The 23,718-nt window shown below is 48.4% G+C and overlaps 1 long non-coding RNA gene across 5 annotated transcripts in view; it reads right to left on the bottom strand.

Annotated features, from left to right (window-relative positions):
• Window positions 1–7,481: 7,481 nt before the first annotated feature.
• The window catches only part of LOC144107057 (uncharacterized), a 74,881-nt gene continuing 58,644 nt past the window's right edge, over window positions 7,482–23,718 (bottom strand). For 3 of the 5 annotated variants that reach the window (XR_013309207.1, XR_013309205.1, XR_013309206.1), the window contains one exon: window positions 7,482–7,703. This is a non-coding gene — a long non-coding RNA (uncharacterized LOC144107057). Of the gene's footprint in view, window positions 7,704–16,868; window positions 16,955–20,361; window positions 20,441–23,718 lie in introns of those variants that run through there. The other 2 variants (XR_013309204.1, XR_013309208.1) reach the window with 2 other exon arrangements.

Here is a 23,718-nt window from a genome sequence, read left to right as displayed (position 1 = left end):
AGGTCGAATGCCTAATTAAAGTATAAGAGAATAAAGTCTGCCTGTCCAGCACGACCTATAACGGAAGCATTAAATGTAATACGCTGACAAACTAAGTTGCATGTAAAATCCTTCCCTAATGCCATTCTGGTATTGCGACGAGGTATTGCTTTTTTCAATAAATTAAGCAATGCTGTTAGACACGATATGCTCCATCAATATAAAAGAACATAATACAATATACGGTACAAGTTGGACAAAAACGGGCAAAAAACGAGCTGTATTCTATTCGTGAAGCATGGATTCTAATCTAATAAACGCTTAACAAGTAACTTGCGTATTGAATAAGCGAAACTCAGAAGCAGTGCACTTGCTTTACCGTCAGGTTTCAGTGAAGATTTACTCTAACCTATGGACCTTGTTATGTACCCCTACATGTAAGGCCAAACAAGTAAAATTGGGGAAATGCAGGGAGATTGTAAGAAATGGCGGTCCTAAAGGCTTCAAGAAAATATTATGAAAATATGCTACACCCTCGCTATTAGTTAAACTGCATTGTCATGAAATAAAGGCTTCACAAGCTTTTGCTTATGTTCATATAGTTCTAAAAGCCTTGCGGATCATAAGGAATAACACTTTGTAATCAAATAAAAAGACTTCGCATGTTCGGCGGCATCCGAAAAAGTTGTGCGAATATCGCTGAAAGCATAGAATGCTCTTTCTGTCGCCGATGTTTGGCCTCTCGTTTTAAAGGGAATATACCCTACTTCAACTATGGTGTAGATTGGACTGGTTTCATCGCCTTAACAGGTACAAGGAAAAAAGACATACATTCTTAAACTTGTTCCAAAGAACCGCATAATCACCGTCAGAAACTAGTCAGATTGAACGTAATCTAAAATGGCAGCAACATTAGAACACTCGAAATCCTTGACGGTTTTATCCATGGCCTGTTTTTGTTGCATTTGGGAGCAAGTAAAAACAAAATAGAGGGGACACTTAAGCTCTGTATTAAGGGTATGATGCGATAGCGTAATTGGTCTATGCCCATACATACTTAATTGGTTATTCTCTTCTTTTCAATCATAGACCATTGGAAGTCTTCATGCCACTCCTGGCGCAGTGGTGCAGAGGTTAAGTGATAAGCCACTGCCCTGCGACGGCAGGTGCTGCCACCGGTGGTCATTGTGTAACCCAAGTTGCTCTTGATTGAAAGAATGTTGCTGCACTACAAAAAGATAAAGACTAACCAGGTAAACAACAAAAGCTTTTTCCGAGTGGTGAATCGTTAACTTAACGGCCACCCGCCACGATTTGCAGTTCACTTAAAATTCAAATGACTCTGATGATGCCGCAATTTCACGTGACCTAGGTGGCCCATCTGCCTCCTAGGTATCTTCTCAATGGATATTTCCTGCATTTTTGCACAACGACGCCTACGGTGACGCCGGATTTTCTGCGACACGTGCTGCCTAATGCCATCGCGTTAAAAATTCCAAATCAAGAATAAATAGGCTTGGGCTGGGCATCAATGCGAAATCAAGATAACTGATGGTCATTAAAGGGTAACGGACTTTATTCTAGGAGAAGGCAAGCATAGCAAGAGATGGCAGAAATTTATATGGGCGGGTGAGGTTAAGATTACGGGTGTAAGGTGGCAGCAGCTAGTACAGGACAAAGGCAATGGATAGATATGAGTGAGACATTTGTTCTCCAGTGGGCTCAGACAGGTTAATGATGATGATGATGAAAAAATACTGACACCATTTTATCACTACATAAGGCGAATAGACCGGCGCTTCATATGCATGGAGACAGCGACACGGAGAAATCACAAAAAAAGAGACAAGTAGAACGTTTGCCTACACGTGTCGGGTTGCAGGCAATCTGAGCGAGGTTGTTTAAGAGGTGTAGCACAGCGCGATCCACGACACGTTACCGTTATTAGCTTTGATCAGGACAGTTTGTGTAAGCAAATCGTCCTCATTGTACTAGATGGCGCCACGTGCCTGCAAGCAGCATGCATGCCGGCCGAGTCGGGATCAATCAATGCGAGCTCAAAGGTGGCGCGTAATCGGACCACGGTAGCGTATCGCGTACCACGCTGTAGATGCTAAACTCTCTATTATGATGCTTGATATTAACGCGATAGCGTTAAAAGCTCGCTCTCTAGAAAATTCTGTCTCGCGTTGTCGCCCTCGGTGTTCTGGGCGAAAAATGACGAGCAAGCCTCTGGCAGGTGGTCCTCAGAGGTTAACCGAAAATGCAAGTAGGCCACCGCAATTACGCGATCTTGCGGCATCGTCACAACCTACCCACCGCATGGTGTGGAAGGTGCCCAACGTGGCAGGTGGCAGTGAAATTATTGATTAGTTGCTCGGAGAGAGCAATCTAAGCCACGCAAGGCCCATCACTTGGAGTGCCTGTCATCGCAGATCATGGCGCATTGCTTAACCGCTGTACCACTGCGACAGGATGCGCATGTGGACTACAAGGAACCTATGAATGCAAACTAGATATTTACCTTCCGCAAATATTGGAATGAACCTATTACGGAATCCTGTCATATCTTTATAGCGGAGCTTAAGTGTACCTCAAAATTGTAAACGTAATATTGACATTATACGAAGAATCTGCGCCTCATTGCAAGTAGTTCCCACCAATGCCTAGAAGGCAGAAATCCTCCGCAACTATCAGCTTATATTTTCCATATGAGCGACATGACCATTGCACATAATCAGAAAACTAGGCACGGATTCCACGTTTCTATGGACTCCACACAGTACTAAAATATGTGAACATTTAAGCCTCAACACTACACATTTTTAAGATATTCAAGAAGGCTGTCTGTGTAGGATTTGGTTAACTCTGGCGCCCCTGGTTGGCGCGCGCACGAAAGTGACAATATAAGATTGACAAAACAGCAATATACCGCCCGATTTGTTCCTATATGCTCTTTGTCTATATCCTTTTTGTGGAGTTGCTGGGCTATAGTAAACTAAATGAAGCAAACTTTTTTAACCTTCGAAAGAAAAAAAAATTGGAAAGAAATCATAAATGCGATGGGATATAAGAAAATGCCTACCGGGCTCAGGGTAGGGTTCCGGTACTACATCAGCAAGCCCCTGCACAGAGATAACCGGCCTGTTTATTAATATATATTTTGCTGTCAATGCAAAGCACATAATTTGAGAAGAATTATGCCTTATCAATACGCATCCAATCAATCTCATACTTAGACGCTCATAGTTGTCTAAAACGCCCTTAATTGTGAAGCTGTCTCTATACAAAATTCTTTTAATCAGTTTTCAGCAAAGTATCAAAAGTTTCCTATCCCACACTATCCGAGGCCGCTCGCGCTTGCGCAACTCTCTACGTCGTTTGGTCGAATAACGCATGAAGAAGCGAATATCTATGATAGTTTCCAGTGACGTTAAGCCTTAAGCAAGCTGAATTGTTGCTCACAAACGCGAGACTTAAGCAACAAAACGTCTTCATGACAACCAGCTTTTGGTACAAATTATCACCATCATCAGTGGCAGCCGCAGTAGCCTACTAAGTCTGCTGCCAGGATAAGGCCTCTTCACCTCACCTGAGCCCCCTCACCTGAGCCTGGCGGCAGATGGCGGTGCGGGGAGGCGGTTTATCCTTCATTATCGACATCTTATACTGCTCAAATCTGACTCAAATCTGACTGTCTTGAAAGTGAAAAGCTTGTATCCTAAGACAAAAAAAAAAAAACCCAAAAGACCACATAGACCACCTCACTTGTTCGCTGTCATAAACGCACACTCACACAGAAACACATCGCCACTGGCTTCGCTCGGACTTAAAGCGTCCATATCCTTCATCCCTACGTCGCCTCTTTTCAGGAACTGTGCGTTGAAATTTCGGTACATGTGGTTCCCAAAGATGCACTGGGCACTCATTCGTCCATTAGAGCAAGTACACTTTGGGTCCACAACTTCTTCCGATAGAAAAAGTTTCGAATAAGATAGCTACGTGCACAAAACGACGCAATGACGCAGGCCATCCTATGCAGACCAATCCTGGCGAACTGCGTAGCTGTCTAGGGGCAGCTTGATTTTCCTCGACCACTCAACTTTCTTCCCCTTACCACACTCCAGGGCTAGGAGACACTGAGGCAATAACCGCTATTTGATTTCCAGATACAGCGACTCAATAAGCTGTGCGTATTTGCTCAATGGTGCTGACATAACGGCTGATCTCGGGCAGTATGACATATTTTGCGTGACGATTTTGCTGACAAGCACTGAGCGGCTCCAGTATTTATTACTTGACCTCTTTTTTTTGCGGCCACCATTGTTTTGTCGGGATCAGATTCACTGTAAACTTCTTAAATGCTTATTTTCTGACCGTATATCGAGTGTTAGATCCGTGGTGCATCGCGCGGAATTTGGCACCGGTGGACAGGAAGCATCAGAGCCCTCCAACATCTAACGCGTCGGAGAACGTGAAATAGCTGTTGCAGGCACGAAATTTCAGAGGTGCTGGGGAATAATTCTGTACGGCACTGAATCTACACTGTGTGGAGTCTGCACGGTTTGATTTCTTTGCGCGGTGTGTCTAGATCCCCGAAAAAATTTCGCGAAGATCAGCAGTGTATCAGTGGCCAACTGAACAAAGTGGCGTGGATGCATATGTTAAACAGCGACAACAAGAACTGCTGGCTGCTCTTTCTCACAAATAAATAAGCGAGCGCTTTCGCCCAGATTATTTTGATGCACTGCATGGCAACCTGACGTCAGCCAAGGGCGAACGAGTCTCCATTGCTCCCGAGGATGTCACAAGACGACGAAGAAAGCAACGCTATAATGCTATAATAAAGCAATGCTACCAGCAAAAAATTTTTGAGCGAAAACGTCTACTCGTCCCATGCTCAGCCTGAAGGTCACCTGGCTCTTAGATTTGTTAGGTTTTACCTCTAAAGGGGGGCGCATCGCGTGTGCAAGATCACGTGTGGCAGGTGCCTCGATTTTTTTCATCGACGCCATAGCTGCGCGCTTGGCAGTCTCGTCCGCCGCTGAGATGGCTGCTCCTAGGCCTCTCCTCTTCACCAGCTGTGGCATGTGATGTGTCACGTGATTCGCTCTTGCGCTTGGCACTTGCGTCTGCCGCTGCGCCGACCGCTGCTCTAGACGCTCGCTGTTGCACTTGTGGCACGTGATGCATCACGTGATTGGTTCTCGCTGAAACAATTTGCTCTCGTTGATACAATTTACTCTCGCCAAAGTCTTGGAATTATAAAGATGAACCAAACCTTATTCTTGTCTAACCTTGCTTAACTGACCTTTCTGTGTATATCGTGGCTCAGCTGTGTTGAGCCACAGCCACTGTTTTCATTTCTTTTCTCGCCATCAAGCTGATGACTCTCAGAAGGAATGTCCAATATATGGTCACTGCTCTGTAATCCGAATAGGACATCAAAAAAATAAAGGTGACATAGGGCCTTCAACTTCGTCTGATACATGAGGGACCAGTTGCTAAAAGCAAAAGCAGTGTGCTACTACTACAAAGGAATGATATGGGCATGTACCGAGAACAACAAACTTGAACAATGTTGAAGTATAACGGTGGCTGTAGATCTAGATGCCTATGGGTCCTAAAATGATAATGGATTAGTGTTTTTGGGGGAAAGAGCAGTTCCAGCAAATGACTTCTTACGCGATACCTTTATCGCGCCTTGCGGGAGGCTAAAGATTTGAAACCCAGAGTCTAAGTCTAAATGATATGCTAATTGTAAAAGAAAAATAGGCAGTGTATGCTATGAGTGGAACAACAAAGCGATGGGCGAGGCACGCGCACAAAATATGGGCTAATGCAACATCCAAAAGGAACAAGGTTCGGGTTCCTCTTGGGCACGCCCACCACGTTGTTGAAGAGCGAAGGATGCTGTAGAGGGCGAGAAAATCACCATGCGTACCTTGCTCACATGGCAATCCTCTCATTTTATTTTATTTCCTTAAAGGCCCCATGACTGGGGTAATAAATAAGGGGTGGGAACTAACAATAAAAAAGGATTCTTATAATTGCACATAATTTTTTACATATTCATTGAACTTCAATGAGCAAGTGATGGTGGCAATGTCGCCTGGAAGGCTGTTCCAGTCCGCAGCTGTGCAGGGAATTGGCAAAGGTGACAGTGCGCAAGAGTCGGCAGGCCACATCAAAGTGATGGCTGGTGCGAAGCGATGTGTGTGCTGGGGGAGGAAGAATATAAGGAGTGGTGCCCATGGGGCTAATGAAGATTTTGTGAAATAAAGATAAGCTGGAAGTACGACGGAGTAATAAGGACGGTAAACCGGATGTCGTTTTCAAGGCGGAAATGCTAATGTCATAAGCATAGGATGCGTGAATAAAACTGGCCGCGGGATTTTGAAAGGACTCAAGAGAGTTAATGAGACAAGCTCGATGAGGATTTCAAACTGGTGATGCGAATTACAACTTTGGCCTAACGAAAGATTTATAGGCGAGTGACTTAAGTGTTAAGGAGCGTGATGTAGATGACGTTATAAGAATCCTAACGTTGTGTTAGGATTCTGTTCTCTCCTTAGACTTTAGTTCTCTCCTCTAGTCTCCGCAGTCTTTTTCTTCTCTACCCGGCCAGAGATATTCGAAATCTTTAACGTACCGTGTTACCATTTCAGTTATTGGAGTACCATGTGTGCACGCCCTGATTGGTGCCGATGCGACAGGCCTATCTGTACTCGGCGCCATCTGGCGCCCTCAAGATGATCTGCGTCTGCGCTGTGACGACGCACGGGCTCCCGGCACTCAGGTAACGGTAGCGGTAACACGGTACACTGTTTGCTGAAGGTAACTATTCTTCGGTGCGGCGACCACCAGCCAGCGCCGACTCGTTTTTTTTTTTGCATGGGGACTTCTCTATAAAACCGAGCTTTAACGCAATCTCTGTTGCATACCAAACAGACTTAGACTTGATTCCCACAAAGACTGAAACTTCTGTAGCGCTCCTTTTGCTTCCCTTAAGTAGCAGCCGGAGCTCGTCAAGTATGCGGCGGCCAGTGCCAACAAAGTCAGCGTGCGGACACGCTACGCGAGGAGCGCGATACAGTGACTCTAAACGAGCCGTTCCAAAAGGCTTTTTCGTACGTATACCTGTTTCTTGGACTTCCGTCTTATATAGTTCATTTGCTGTGCTTTTGAAGTGGTGCAGACAGAAGCAGAGAAGGAGGATTGCGGAAAATATTATACGAAAATGTCGATGATTGTTTTGCATTTATGAGGTTTAACGTCCAAAAGCGAATCAGGCTGTGAGGAACGTAACAATGTTGATGAACATTGCATTCATGCATAAAAGACAAACCAAAATTCCTACTTCGCCATAGGTTCCATGATTCACTATATGGTTGCACAACTTGTTTGCAGTGGAAGAGAGGAAGCGTTAGCATAGATTGTTCTTAAACCAACATATATCGTATGCCTCGTAGCGTTGCCCGCGTGCAAATGAAAGAATCGGCCAAGAACTTCGTCTGCGTTTATTCAAAGCGGCAATCTGCAGCAGCAGCCTATCCAGCTACCTCTGGTGCTCTGTGACCCCGCTGGCCGCCCGGAGGCCGACGGTGAAGATAATGAGGCGCCATGTCAGCAGGGTGGGTGCACATTCCCCTTGTGATGCGGTTCGCTTGTGGATTACAGAGACAGCCTGGATTGCAGTCCTGTCCTCTTCTTAGCGGATTACACTGATTAAAAAGGGAGAAGAAAATTTGTGCCAATAAATAGCAATTCCACCAGCAAAGCTTTTGTCGCTGCATGCTTTCCTAAAAGTGCGCATCATAATGGAAGCATGTAGCGCTTCAAAGACAAGCTGCACAAAGTTTGCCTTCAAAATGCTGAACAACTTCTTTGACGTATATTCGAAAACCTCGCTAACTACATTTTGCATCATCACCATCGTCATCATGAACATCATTCCATTTTGTGAAACCAATACATCAAAACTTGATAGGACCCATAGCAGCTTGGCTAGTGGCTAGCGTCTGTCCTGTGTAGTTGTGTTCTTTGTCTCGTGTGTTCACTAAGCGCTAGCAAAAATGATTCCAAATACAAGATATTCACTAAAGAAATCGCAGACATTCAAACTACGTTAACAAAAAGACTTGAAATACTACAATCGCTGCATTGCAATTATAAAAAGCGCATACATATTGTTACGGTGTGGGATGCCACGGGGTGGCCACGGGCCCGCCCAGAGAAATATAGCAGCAATACGGAGGAGAGCCGGCGAAGCACGACCGGCGGCGGCCAAGCTTTCTCGTTCTATATCCCTCGTGCTAGAGCCGCGCGCTCGCCGCTCGCGCTCGCTCTCCGCCTCTTCTTTTATTCCCGTATCACCTTTCCACCGGGGGGGGGGGGGGGGGGCGGGGGGGCGGAGAAGTCAGGCCGTGCTTTGATGCAGGGTTTCCTGGGGCGATGCAATGTGGGCTCGCAGATAGGAAACGGTCACACTCTTCGTTGAATTCGAAGTGTGTGAGCTGGGCGAAGGTGTCTGCAGTCGCCGAAGAAGGTCCCACACCGGTTAGGCTAACTTCAGGGAGTTTTATGCATATTGAGCGGCGATCCGTTTATGGGACTGCATTGCGTGGGAAAGCATGGAGCCAGCAGGCGACGACGGCACTGATGAGGACCCGGTAGCTAAGTCGGAGTCACCGCAGGCGCCGTAGACATATCGCTTCATGTTTGAAACATGCTCTGGGAAAATGTGGTGCACACCGCATGGTCGATGCTCTGGCAGGTCTTCGAGGCGGTATGTCACGGGGCCGAGTCGGGCAACGACACGGTAAGGGCCGCGGTATCGGGGCAAGAGCTTTGCGGCACGGCCAGTCGCACGGATGGTGCGGCGAACGAGGACCAAGTCACCGGGCCGGAAGGGGGGATGTGGTGGTGCTGCCGCGTTGGCCGCTTGCACACGCGCGTGAGCCGTGAGGAGGTTGCGCTGGGCGTCGACGCGGGCGGAATGAAGTCGTTGAGCAGATTCAGTTGATGACGCAGTAGGATGGGGAAGGCCCAACTGCGCGTCGAGAGGGATGGAGGGCGTTCTGCCATAGACGACTGAGAACGGCGTCACATGCGTTGTTTCTTGCGCTGCAGTGTTGACTACAAAAGCTGCAGCAGAAACAAAACGATCCCAGTTTGTGTGGGACGGAGCGACGTAGGATGCGAGTATATCCGTGAGGGTACGGTTAACACGCTCCACGAGGCCATTGCACTGCGGATGATTGACGGATGTAGTGGAATGCGCAATGCCGAAGGAGCGGAGGGCTCGCTCGAATTCATGGGACATAAAGCAGCTCCCACGGTCCGTGATGAGGCACCGGGGAACACCGTGCCGAAGAACGAGATGCTGTTCCACAAACGCGACGGCATGAGCGCACGACGTGTCTGGAACGGGCAGTGCTTCGACCCACTTGGAGAAGTAGTCGATCGCAACCAGAACATACCGGTTGCCGGCACGAGTCTTCGGAAACGGGCCCAAATGATCCAGTCCAACCAGCTCGAAAGGTGAACTTGGTGGCGAAAAAGCCTGCGGGGGTGGCTTGGTTACACCTGTGGACGGTTTTCTGTACTGGCATGTCTGGCAGGACGCCACGTGTTCCTTGACATCTCTGGACATATTAGGCCACCAAAAGCCCTCCGACACTCGTGCGTAGGTCTTGCCGCGACCAAGGTGACCAGCCGTGGGAGCGTCGTGTAAGCCGCGCAAGATTTGCGACCGCAGTGTTGCCGGCACAACTGGCAACCAGACGGGTGGTCGACCACGGAGCCGCTTCACATGACACAAGAGGTCGTCCTTCATTCGATAGACCCGGCGTAGTTGGCGGAGGCCTGCGCCGGCGGCGGTGCCAAGAGAGTGGATTATGGCAGCAATGGCGGGATCTTGCGTTTGTGCAGTCCTCAGGTCCGTCAAAGCCGTCACGGAACAAGGGTGGCGAGAAAGGAAATCGGCATCTTGATGGGCAGAGCCGCGCCGATGCACTATTGTGAAATTGTACTCTTGAAGTTGCAGGGACCCGCGTGCAATCTTGGCATTCAAATGTTTGGCGGACTGCAGCCAAGTGAGAGCGCTATTGTCCGTGACTATGGTGAAGTGACGGCCGTACAGGTAGGGACGGAACTTCTCGACGGCCCAGACAACGGCGAGGCACTCGAGTTCTGAAGAGTGGCGGCGGCGCTCAACGTCGGAAAGCTGGCGGCTGGCATAAGCTAGGACTTTGTGGTCACCAGACTCGTCTTCTTGCAGGAGGACAGCGCCGAGCCCATCTTGGCTGGCATCCGTGTGGAGGACGATGGGGGCCGATTCGTCGTAATGGGCCAATGTAGGAGGCTCGAGGAGGGTGTGCTTGACGTCAAGAAACGCGAGCTGTTGGGCCTGCGTCCAACTCCACGGTGCATTCTTCTTCAGCAGGGCGGTCAATGGAGCGCTGCGCTTGGCAAAGTCCGGAATGAAACGACGGAAATACGAAGCAAATCCAAGGAAACTTTTGAGCTCCTTGGCGGTGGTGGGAGCTTCGTAAGCTGTAAGCGCTTTTAGCTTTTCAGGGTCGGGACGGATGCCATGCCGGCTCACAACGTGACCCAAGTACGTCACCTCCGCGAAACCGAAGAAACATTTTTTTGGTTTTAAGCGAAGCCCAGCAGAGGTAAGGGCTTCGAGGACGAGTTTGAGGCGTCTCTGGTGTTCTTCAAATGTAGCCGCGTAGACAATTACGTCATCCAGGTAGACCAATGCCATAGTCCACTTCAAATGGCCTAAGACTCGGTCCATGAGACGCTGGAAGGTGGCTGGAGCGTTCGAGAGACCGAAGGGCATACGGTTGAACTGGTAAAGGCCGTCGGGAGTCACGAAAGCCGTCTTTTCCGCATCATCGGGGTGAACAGGCACCTGCCAGTAGCCCGAGAGCAGATCGAGCGTGGAAAAATAACGGGCCCCCTTCAGGCGGTCAAGCGCATCGTGGAGGCGAGGCAGCGGGTACACGTCGCAATTAGTAATAGCATTTAGCTTCCGATAGTCAACGCAGAAGCGGAGTGTTCCATCCTTCTTGCGCACAAGGACGACAGGGGAGGACCAAGGGCTACAAGAAGGGGCAATGATTCCCTGGTCAAGCATGTCGCACACGTGCTGCTGGATGACTCTCCGTTCGGCTGGCGCTACACGGCGAGGTTGGTGATGAACGGGCCCGCGGTTTTCGGTGTTGATCCGGTGTTGAGCCCAGGAAGTGCACCCGAGTTCACCGGCACTGAGAGCAAGGCAACTGCGATGCTCGAGCAGCAAGGTCTTCAGAGAGGCGAGCTCCGCGCAGGTCAGGCTGGGTCCAAAGTTAAATTCTTCCCATGATAGGATCGCCGGCGCTGGAGGGTGGCGAGGCGGGGCTTCAGGTTGCAGAGACGCCACTGGTGACCCGGGGTCCAAAACTGAGGCTGTACCCAATTGCGTGCCGGGAGTCAGCGCGAGAGGTACGCTGCTGATGTTGAGTATAAATACGTGGGCCTCTCCTTTGAGCACAGGCAGAAGGCTTCGAGGGGAGGTCATCTGACGGGCTGGAGCTGAACACCGGATGGGTTCGAACAGCACGTCTGCTGTGACCGGACTGTCAAGCTTGGCATACACCCACGTTGCCGCACCCGGTGGCAGGGTCACGGCGGACGCCACAGTCACGGTAGTGACGTCGAACGGCTTGACTCGACACGGCCACTTCGTCGCGAGGTCACGCAGAGATGCTGAGGCACGCTTGGTCGCCGACACCAGGGACTGCCACAGGGCGACACCGAGGCTGGAAACCCGGCTAAGCCAGCCCGGCCCACAGAGAGTTCGGCTCACCCGTGGTTTGGTTCTAGTAAAATTAAGGACGACTCCGGCTTGCTGGCACCACCCGCACCCGAGGACCACTGGCCAAATAGGGCTGTCTGCGACAACAAACTCGGTGGAGATGGTATTTCCGAGTGCTGTCAGGTTGACGACGACACGTCTGACTTGCTCCACAGGGGTGCCGTTAAAAGCTAAGAGCCGGGTTTTGGCGGCTGGCAGAAGCAGGTGGGGCGCGTTAGCAACAAACGATTTGTGCAGTACATTGACAGCCGCTCCAGTGTCAACCAAGGCCTTTACGTGCCGGTCAAGCAGGGCGACGTCGACGAGCACGTAAGGAGCATCAGTGGTAATCGGAGCCGACGAAAGGAGGGGACGCGGAGAACGAAGGAGTGTGGGGACGGACTTTATTCGGCGGAACGGTGCCCCCGGAGTTCCGCCAAATCGTTTCCCGACGTTGGAGGGCCGGCACAGTCCCTCGCGTAGTGTCCCCGCAGGCCGCAGCGAAAGCAGGTCATGCGGACGTCGTTACGCAGGCGTCGGATAGAGGCCGCAGTTGGGGCTGCGGACCGAGGAGCCTGCACCCGGACGCTGCGCTCGGCAGACGGTGGCGACCCCCAGCGTGGCCAGCAAAGTCAATTCCGCCTCGATGGCGAGCGCCATGGCGGCGCGGACGGAATCAGGACGGCCAGAGCGGACCAAGCGCTGCACCTCGGGGAGTCGGATGGCGTCGACAAACGCCTCGGTGCCGACCAGGGCCACGGCGTTCTGAGGCGCTCCCGGCAGCGACTGCAGAGCCAGGCGCTCAATGGCGGCGGCGAGGTCCTGGTACGTCTCCCCGGGCTCTTGACGGCGGGCTCGCAGGCGGTGGTACTGCACACGGGGTTGACCTGAGGCACCATAGTGGTCGGCGAGGAGGCCCGCCAGAACAGTGTAAGAGCCCAGCTGGTCGGGCGGCACGTTCTGCAGCAGCTCGGTGGCGCGGCCCCTCAGTTTTGCAACGAGCATCCATGCCTTCATTTGCTCGTCCCAGCCTCTCGCCGCCGTAATACCGTCCAGCTGGATGCGGTAAGCATCCCACGAGATGGTGCCTTCAAATGTGGGCAATTCCACAACGTCCAACGAACACTGCGGCGAGGACGCACCCGCGCCGAGCACGCCATTGGCGGCCACGACCGCAGGCCCAGCGACGGCAGAGCCGTAAACAGCGGCGGCGGGGACGCCCAAAGGCACCTGACCTGTGCTCGGCTCGGCTGGCACCAGGCGACGGAGTTCGCGCCGGAGAGCTTCCATCTCCCCAGCCTGGGCAGTCAGACGGGCCTCCCATGCGTCCATCCGTTGGGTGACTGTATCCAGGAGGCGCTCAACACCGGCGTACGGCTGCTGCGAAGAGCCGAGCCTCTCCGAGCGCCTAGGTCTAGCGGCGCCGGCCGCCGCGTCGTTGGCGCTATCGGCTGGTGGTGGACTCCTGTCGTCTGACACGTCGGGTGCTTGATTCAGGGAGCGGGTGAGCGGCATGATCCCACCGCTGCCACCAAAATGTTACGGTGTGGGATGCCACGGGGTGGCCACGGGCCCGCCCAGAGAAATATAGCAGCAGTGCGGAGGAGAGCCGGCGAAGCACGACCGGCGGCGGCCAAGCTTTCTCGTTCTATATCCCTCGTGCTAGAGCCGCGCGCTCGCCGCTCGCGCTCGCTCTCCGCCTCTTCTTTTATTCCCGTATCAATATTCTGCAAAAAAGGATTATAAATGTACAAAACCAAACACAAACGTATTCAGTGCCACAGATCTGGACAGACCAGAAAAATGTTTTTCAATAAGGCCGAAAAAATATGTTTCAGTTTGATGTCATCGGGAATCTCATTCCATATCTGAGCGCCATTGTACTCTAATAGACTTTGACCGTAAGTGTCTGGACAAGGCAGTGGGTTAAATGTATTATTAGTGCCGGCTCTTGTTTGTGTCAGCGGCAATCTAAACAGTGTATGAGGAATTGAATCATTAGTTCTTAGTACTATGTTTATTATTTGAGCTATCTTTAGTTTGTATGCAACTGATACCGGTAATATTCGCAGTTGCTGAAAGAGTAGTCCGCTAGGGTCGGTTGCCTTTGAGAAGGTTATGGTACGAACAGCACGTTTATAAAAGCGTAAAATTGATTCTAAATACTTTTTATAAGTACCGCCACATGTCTCTAGACAGGAACATAAGTGACTACAGATAAAAGCGAAGTCAATATGCGTGAAATGGGAGCACCAAAACATTCCCTCCCCCTTAATAAAATATGACAGCCACAAGCTAATTTAGAGCAACCATTTTTAGTTTGTTGCTTGCAATGCATGTCCGATTCAAAGACTACACCCAAGTACTTGGTGTGGGAGACATTAAGCAAATACGTACCGTTGAAGTTTAGAAAAAAATTATCACAGCAAATTTTCTTTTCCCTTGAGTGAAATAAAGTATACTTTGTTTTCTCGGTGTTAAGTGTGAGTCGATTGTTTGCGAACCACTACGAAATTTTACTAAGTTCCTCGTTAATTCTGCTCTCCAGATCATATAATGCATCTCCTGTAAAGAGGCGCAACAGGTATGACGCAGAAGCTGAGAACGAACCCTACCTGCAGGTGCTCGATATTGTACGCGAAGATCTCTACTGGTTAAAACAACAATAAGGTTTATGGTTTATGGGGTTTACCGTCGCAAAGTGACTCACGCTATGATGGAAGCAGTAGTGAAGGGTTCCGGAAACTTCGACCACCTGGGGCTCTTTAACGCACACTGAAATCACACAGTACATGGTCCTCCAGAATTTCGCATCCATCGAAATTCGATCGCCCGGGCCGAGATCAAACCTGCGTCTTTCCTGGTCGACATCCGAGTACCATAACAACTGAGCCACCGCAGCTACCAAATAACAATAAAATTTACATAAAATGTTTCCTCGTGCAACCTGATCTCTTCAAAGAAGGGGATGGCCTATGAACTTGTGTTTGTAAGGGTGCGACCCCACTGTTAAGCTCACTGAGTAAACAGTGATGAATGCACCTCATCACCAAAACATTACTCGACCTCCATAGTATTGTAAAGAACCACTACCTTGTAACATTCCCACAACAGGCAGCTTTAATGTAATAAATAGATACAATATATAGGTACACTCGAACCTCATATCTTGCGTCTTCGGCACAGTTGACGAAGGAGACGAAATGACTTGGAAAAGAAAAAAGTTACTAAAATTTTCTACCTCTACAAGAACCCTTTTGGAACTGAACCTGAGAGCCTTTCAACGAAACACGCTATGGAATGAGCCTTACACTGCAGGATAAGGCTCATTCCATAAGAAGTCCGCTCGAGAAGCTATCGATCATTAGGTGGTATTTCATAGTTCTTGGCCAGTTTTGAGCACATACGTATCAATGACATATAATTTTAAATGTGGGCTCTCCTATCGTCATTTACATGAGGCGCGACAAATCTGCACATGACCCCTGAAAAATAAGGGCATAACTACATTGTCAGTAAATATTACAAAAGCAGGGACAACATCAAAATATATCGGCTTAAGAAGTCAAAAAACATGAAGGCAGCACAAGACTAGCCACTGTCATCTAGTCACCATTACAATAGTCTAGAAAAGTTCTATACGAGAGTTAAATCACCCATGGGTAAAAAGCCGTGTAATGTGTACCACAGAGCTCCTTAAATGTGAAAGCGGTTGCCAGAAATGACTACAATAATTACTCACAAAAGTAAACCACAGATTATATAAAATTCTTGACTATTTCCTTCTGAAATCGCTAGAACATAAAGTGATAATGCGAGGCCGTCGACTGAAACCTGAATAAATTTCAGCTGCTTTCCTGGGACGAATGAAGTAGGTAATTGTGTAATTATTAACAGCATGACGATATAACACGACGGCCACTGCCACTCAACTGGCACTCGATAACCACAGGTCTGAACAAAGCCTACGGTATATTTTGAGAGTCACTGATTAGGAAAGGTGCTACACGCATCATGCTCCATATTGGGGCTTCTGGCTCAATTTTATTGCCTAAGTTGTCCTTCGGTGGATGGTGGAGACTACAATTAAGAGGTTGTGACTCCGAGTCGGCTAATTTAGGGATACGTATAGCCCGCTGATTTTGGCGCTGTGGGTATGCTACGCTGCTCCATTCCCAAGTTGGGGTGAAAGGCGCAAGCAAACGGGACGAGGACGATGTCAAACAAGGGGAACTAAACGAATACACCTGGGCTGAAAAACTAACTAGCCTGCACGCCAGTATCTTCCCAGATATTAAGGGTGAACGCAAGGTAAGGGATGGCGACAACAGCATGACACAGTCAACACCTATCCTATACCTGAAAGAAAGCGAGCCAGTGATCAAGGCGATCCGTAATACGTAGTGTAGTTGCAAAATGGAAATACAACAGTGAAAGAACTCATCCCAGCACAGAAAACACAATCTCACATGAAAACGTAAAAATGATTAGTTTCCTATAATTTCAAGTAACTATAAGCCCAAAAGGCAGTGTGTCTCAGATCAATAACGGGAAGATACGTCCTGGTTACTAACAATTTTCTTAGGTATCACCCCCAAGTTAAGAAATAACTAAAAGAGCTGATATTTTTATTATTAACGTTTGAGGGAACCGATGTGTTTAAATGCAATGTAAAATTGAGGGAGTTCAAAAGGAGTCCTGAAGAGAAGAAACAATAGTTTTTGCGGGGCAATCTTTCAATCAGTCACGCAATGTATCCACATTACAACTAGCCATGGCCGCAGCGACCAACGAGCCTGTGCAGCGCGAACCGACAGCGCACTGCGTGCTAGGTTTTCTCCCTGGAAAATGTTTGATTTAAATAGGCTGTGATTACCTAAGCCTTTTCCGCCGCCGACGGTCACCCAGATGCGCAGAAGGAAGCTACGTGAAACAACGCTGCAACTTCTAACAGCGCATTAAATCTAAACGCTATATTTCGCCTGTTCGGGACTCAAAGTTTTATCTTTAGATTTTGTAAGCCTTCTGACGATAAAGTTACCTGGGTGGCACGGCACTTAACATGAAAACGACGCTGCTTTCCTGGTGTATCCATGACGTTACTCTCGGGATCGCCTTTTTTGAACTCTGTGGAACAGAAAACGACTAATTAAATTGTGAGATTTGCGCACACGAATGTTTCGCTCGTTGCCCTGTGGGACGCTTCCCTCACTGCAGAAGTGTTTTGCGTTCCGCATGATCCCATCACACACGCGTCTGCCACAATGGCTCGGGCGGCTTCATGTGCCAGTCCCACACTCAGCGCGTTTAATTAAACTGTCTTAACGTTTTTTTTTGTTTTTTTACGGTAAAAAACCACTGCTGCGCCTCATTCCTTACTTTCTGTCATCCGAGCCTGAATCGCATTTTAGAAAATTAGAATTCAACAGAAGCCGCAGTTCTGCTCACTGGTTCACCGCCATTTCGTCAACACCAATGACCTTGATTACTCACATCCTGGAATCATCAGCCACTGCATCCCTAGGCGATACAAAGTTCAGACGTATGATTTACAAGCCCATTGGTACGAACCAGCGACGTGATCTGCTTGACCTTCTTGAGCATCACACTTGGTGTTTCCTTCTTCGTCGCAAGCGGGCTCGCCTCCGAGTCCTTCCTCACAACCCCTACTTACAACGACATGTTGCTCACCCTAGCCTATCGAACAATAGACACCCCATGTCTCCACGTGAACGCAAAGAAATCAGAGATGAAGCGCAAAAGAGTGGTAACTCTGGGCATCTTTTAAAAGTAATCGATTTGCAAACAGCTCCTTTGAATCTTGTCCATAAAAAGGGCGGCACAAGGTGCTCCTGTTTTTATTATTGTCGTCTGAACGCTGTTACTAAGAAGGGTGCATAACTTTGTCGACTACCATTCACTGTGGCCGACTGTGACGCCTGTAATTTTCACCACCGCACGGCTAAAATTCAAGAAGTGAGTGCATTTAAACTTAAGCAAGAGAAAGACAAAACCATGAAGCATGTCCCTGATGCGGCTCGGGACCGATGGACAGCGGACGACTTCCATATCTGTGAGGAACTTTTGCGAACAAAAACTACTCCCCTATACGTCAATGATTCCGACCAGTAGTTCCTAGCAAATTATGTTCCTTCTCTTGTATATCATGCAACTGAATCCACTATCTGTAGATCTGGCATCAAATAACAAGATATACAGCGCTCACTAACATTTCTAGTGGCCCGAAATGCGTGCCACGACTGAAAGGGTATTTACCAGGGTGCTATAAATGTTAACTCTAAAAGCGTGATAACAGCGCTAGCTAGGCCGCCTTCAGGCTGTTACTTGCTCCCGAGTACCATTTGAGTAAGTAGGCGTTGAGCCACTAGGTCCAGTGGACAATTATTCCAACGGCAGTCAGTCGATACTCCTTTGTGTGGACTACCTTACTCGATTCTGTGAGACACGGCCGTATGCCAGATCTGTCTGAACAGATTTTCAGGCCTACGCTCTTAGCTGAGACGTCACTTCGCTCCGGTCTAGCCAACAGTGCAGCTCCAGCGGTACCGAAGTCACTCCGTTTGCTTGCTCCGGGGTATCTTCGCTTGGCTGTTAGGCTTCGCTGTTGCCGCTGAAAACGTTATTACGTGTTTTTTTTCTGTTGTTCTTTGTCGGCAGCAACTGCAATTGGTGATGATATTGATGATGATGATATCCTTAGGCTTAATGGCACATACCCACGGTGGGGGATTGGCCAGGGTGCATTACTGATACAAACGCACTCATGGGCAAGGAGTAGGGTAATTGGATAATTTTGAGACCTAGACTCGGATTTGTAATAAAAATGGAGATAAACACAAAAATAAAAAAGTAGCTAATTCTCAAACTAGCAGAGGAAACTACATGATGCAATTATAAATTCGTGAATTAAACCGCACATTCGTTTCAAGGCAGATTCCTTGGCGCATTCCCCGAAAAAGAGGAGAATCGGAATAGATAGTGGGAGCCCCAGTCGAGCGAGGGAGATCTCCAAGTACGTTCTACGGATAGAAGCGAACCGCCGGCAAATGAAGAACAAGTGATCTATGGACTCAAGTTCGCCACTAGACTCACAGAGGTTAGTCAGAGATAACTCGGAACGACATAAATAGAGATTTAGTCGCGGTATTCTTCAGCACAGGAGGGTCATAGACACTTAACATTTCCTCGAACTGCACATCTGTACACTTCAAGAAAATACCACGTGTTGAAAATCCACTGCAGCCAGGAGAGGCTCATGGCTGAACTAGTGGAGACGCTGGAATCGTTTGAAGCTTGCTACACTCAAGTAGACAGTATTGGGAACGAACGGGGCAATACGTCCACCAAGGACCTGCTTTGCTAAAAATTCAGCCCTCTCATTAGAAGCAATGCCACGGTGCCCAGAGACCCAGTGAAAGCGTACTTCTGTAATTTGTGGTGGAATAAAAAACCGAAGGGGACGCCTCATAGAAGTATCCCTGGATTTTTCGAGCGCTGTAAAGAGGGAAAGGCTGTCTGAAAGTGTAATTGCCCGAGAGATACTGCAGGGAACCCTTATTGGGGCCGACTCAATGGCCAGAAACAAGGCGACAAAAATAGGCGTATTTTGTCTTATCTTCGTTTTCTTCCTGGCCCGCACAATGTTGACTTATTGTTGTGGCCCGGGATGCACCGGAAATCTTGTTACTGCGAAGAAAGTGCAAGTATTTTTTTTCCTAAAAAATGAGGAATATGCTCAAGAAGTGGATGCGTGCCATTAATCGAAAGAACTTCACGGAAACTACAAGCTCTATTGGAAATCTCATCTTTCATTCTAATTTATGCTACTTTTTCCCCACCACGTACTGAGGTTTGCGGGAGCATCACTTGCTAGTATCTGCAGTTAGTAATCAATACGGCATTTTGCAAGCCCATTGCATTGTTGACATCACCGAAGAAAGCAAAAGACGCATATTTTTATCCGTTCAATTGTGCTCTGATCATCTCGACTCAAGTTCAATCGAGCAAACTGCGACGTACATAGATTCCAGAACAGGGAAGAAATACACGAATGCCCATGTCTGTATTGAAAATTAAGTATAAGTTGCTCAGTGCTCACTTACTTTCTTGCCACGCATATTAGTATATTTTCTACTTGATTGCTGTTATGCTGAATAATTCTGAATTTGTTAATTACAACGTGTTTTGTCTGGATTGCTCGCTTGTAAATTGTATGCTGTGTGTCCCTCAATGTAAGTAAAAATTATGCGTGTTAAGCGCAATCTAGCATCCGCGTATGTGAAATTTGTCGGCAGTGTTTTTATTTTCAGCCCTGTAAATGCATGTGTGCATTAAAAAAGCTTGTCGGACACCTTTAGAATCATTCGTTTTTGTTACATCATCATTTCATCATCAATTTCTGTCTCATGTAAGTGATAATAAAAATAAACAAGGGCATTTCAGCTTGGTGATTTCTCCTTGTATAATAATGTACAGGTCTCTCAGTTATGAAGCTGTAGAAAATGCGCACTCGCCTTTCAGAAGCTATCTCGGAGAACAACCTGTTTCTTCGTGACTCATCCGGCAAATAAATGAACACAATGGTGTGTTCACCTGCAACAACACATTACCATGCGTGACTTAAATAGGTAACTTTACGATTCTTATACGTAGAACACTGAGAACATCTTTTGTGGTGCTGATGCTTCAGCTTCAGTGCCCAAGTGTCCTCAACAAGCGCGAATATGTTAGCGAAAACGGCCGGCCGGCGAGTCGTCACCGCCGGCCGCGCAGGCCTGAAAACCTTCCAGAGGGTTCTGCCCTACGCTCAGTCACCGCGGATGACTGGACTCTTTTTATGCCACATTTCACTGTGCTTAACCGCGAGCCTCTGCGGGTCATCATTAGTGACCTTTGGCACAGATGCACTGCCCCATTTAGAGCACGCCCAGCGTTTCTGTGTCTCTCGCTTTCCCCATTCTAAGCTGTATCATACACAGGCTAACGGCTTAACCCAGCGATCAAACACAACTCTCAACAATATATAAGCATTGAGCGCCGACTGTATAATCATAAAAAATGGGAGACTGTCCTCCCTTCCAATAAGTTGCGCCGTTAACACCACTCCACAAGAGAACACACGATTCAGTCCTTTTTTCCTCCACTATACTCTCCCATCGCGATACGGTGTGGGCACCGCGTTCTCTCCTTTTGCCACAAACAAGATCCTTCCGTAGCCGACATCCTTTTCTACTGTCTCGTAGTGGTGACGGTGGTTAGCCAGTCAGGAAGACAGTGAAACGGGATTCCAAAAAAATTTGTTTGTCCGGTTCACCTGCACCCACAAAGATCTGCAGGACTCGGCGGCGGCAATCAGCCACAAGCCTGGTCGGTGGTCGTCAAAAAGAATGCCTGTCACTCTTGGCCACGTCAAATTGAAGCTGGCAAGGAACCATCTTTATAAGATGCCAGATCAAACACAACAATTTGTAACAAAGCTGAAGCAGATGCACGTGGCTGGGATCATTCACGAATAGTCTAATTGGGGGTCGAAATGGGTGCGCAACAGTTTTTCATTAAATCTCAGCCTGCGAATGGGCGTCCAAACCCAATCTCAATCTCTTCCCTTGTAGTCCTAGTTGCGTCTTCGTCGATGAGGCATATGACGTCGGTCCGCTGCTGCGCTTTGATCTGTAGTAGGGCAAGTCATCGGGCGTCTTCTGCTCGCTGAAGATAGGTGCTGTCGTATCTTCATCACTGACATTTGAAAGCATAGTGTCGAGCGCGATATGGTTGTCTGCCTGTCGTGGCAAGGCCTAAATGGTGTCATCAGGTGGTCTCCTGCTGGGCGGTTGTAGGCAAAGACGACATAGAGGAGGATAGCATTCCAGAGACTCTTGTGTTCTGCGTCCACATAAAAGGCGATCATGTCGGTGATAGTTTCATACAGACGCGGCATAACTTTCTTGATCGGCGGGTGGTACGGAGTAGTTCACCAGTGGCTTGTTGACTGTAGTTGATAATGGCTTGGGAAATCTGGACCGTAAATGCTGTTTCCCTATTCGTGATGACAACTTCTGGGGCGCCGTGCCGCAAACGAATCTGCTAAAGGAAAAATTTTTGCTACTTCCGCTGCACAACCATTCGGCACTGCTTTTGCTTCGGCGTAGCGAGTTCAATAGTCGGTCGCCATGAAGATCATCACGTTTCCCGATGTTGACGTTGGGAAGGAGCCGAGGACATCCATCCCGACCTGAGAAAAGGATTGCTCGTTTGTGGCATGGGTTTCAATAGTCCAGCTGAACTGATCAGTGGCTTCATTAGTCGCTGAATCTACCGGCATGTTTTGACGTACCGCGCGACATCGGTAGACAGTCGTGGCCAGTGGTATTTATCTTGAATACGGCGCTGGTTGCGAAAAAACCCTACATGTCCAGTTGTTCATTCGTCATGCCAAGCCTGCAGAATTTTTCTCGTAAGCGATTAGGAAGGAGAAGGAGCTATGCAGTCTTGTTAAGGGCGAAGGGTTTCTTCATGAAAAAGCCGTTTTCTAGACAGTACGAAGATAAACCACGGTTGAATGATGATGAGGGTTAAGACGCCTTCCGTTCCAAATACTGGACGCACCTGTAGCGTACAACTCAGCTCAACTCAACTCCAAATACTGGACGGGACGCTGTACGTCAGGGTTCGAGCGTTCGTGGTGCACGAAGTCGCAGGCGCTTATCGCTCCCAAGAAAGCGTCCTCATCGACCATTTCCGGCGGCTCGTCGACAAGAGCTCGAAATAGGTTGTCCACATTCGTGTGCTTGCGTCCAGATATGTAGGCGATGGCGATGTCGTACTCGCGGAGGCGCAGGCTCCATCGAGCGAAACCGCAGAAGGAATCCTTTAAATTGGCAAGGAAGTGCAGTACGCGGTGATCTGTGACCACCTTGGGTGGTCACTCTTATAGGTAGGCCCCGAATTTCAACTAGCCCAGATGATGACAAGGCACTCCTTCTGGGTCTTCGAATTGTTAGGCTTGGTTTTGTACATGGAATGGCTAGCGTACGCGATCACTTTCTCCTTTCCGCCGCTTTTTTCTGAACGAGGATAGCGCCGAAGCCCGTGCTGCTGGCGTAAGTATGAATTTCAGTTTTTGTGTTTTCATCAAAGTGCCTGAGGACCGCAGGGGACTGTAGACGACGGTGAATTTGCTTGATGGCCTTCACTAGCGGGGCTATTCACTTAAATGGCACGTCTCTTTTTATCAGATGTTTTAGACGTAATCTTTTGAAAATAATCTGTAATAGGCACAAAGTGGCAGGAATCTGTGAGCAGCTTTCTTGCCGTCTGGCTGCGGCAACATTGCGACAGAAGCAGTGTTCTGCGGTAAGGGCGTGCTCTATCTCTGTTTACAATGTGGCCCAAAAACAGCGGCTCTTCAATGGCGAAGTGGCGATTTCAACTTTCAATATTGGCCAGCATTACTACACTGCTTCGAGCAATTTTCGAAGCCTCTTTATGTGGTCTTCAAAGTTCGAAGCCAAGACAAAGACATGAAACCATTTCAAACTTATCTCCCACTTCAGACCTGCCAGCACTGTATCTATTACCAGCATAAACATCACTGGTGTGGAAAAGAGTCAAATTTACATCACCTTGAACTTGAGTCGAACCGCTATGGTGAATGTGGTCTTTTCTCGATTTGTTTCACCAACTTGGATTTGCCAGCAGCCACACTTCAGCTCTATCGAATAGAAGTACTTGGCGTTACAGAACCGGTCCATTGTGTCGTCGATGCGGGAGAAGGGGTAGACACCCTTCTTTGGTATGTTCAAATGGTGAAAAAAGATGCATAACCGAAATTTGCCCTCCCTATCTCTCACCAAAACAACCGGTGCCGTTGA

This window comes from Amblyomma americanum, chromosome 10 (genome assembly GCF_052857255.1).
Source record: "Amblyomma americanum isolate KBUSLIRL-KWMA chromosome 10, ASM5285725v1, whole genome shotgun sequence".
Lineage (NCBI taxonomy): Eukaryota > Metazoa > Arthropoda > Arachnida > Ixodida > Ixodidae > Amblyomma > Amblyomma americanum.
Note: the sequence above shows the minus strand (reverse complement) of the source record. Positions and strands in the feature narration are given on the sequence as shown.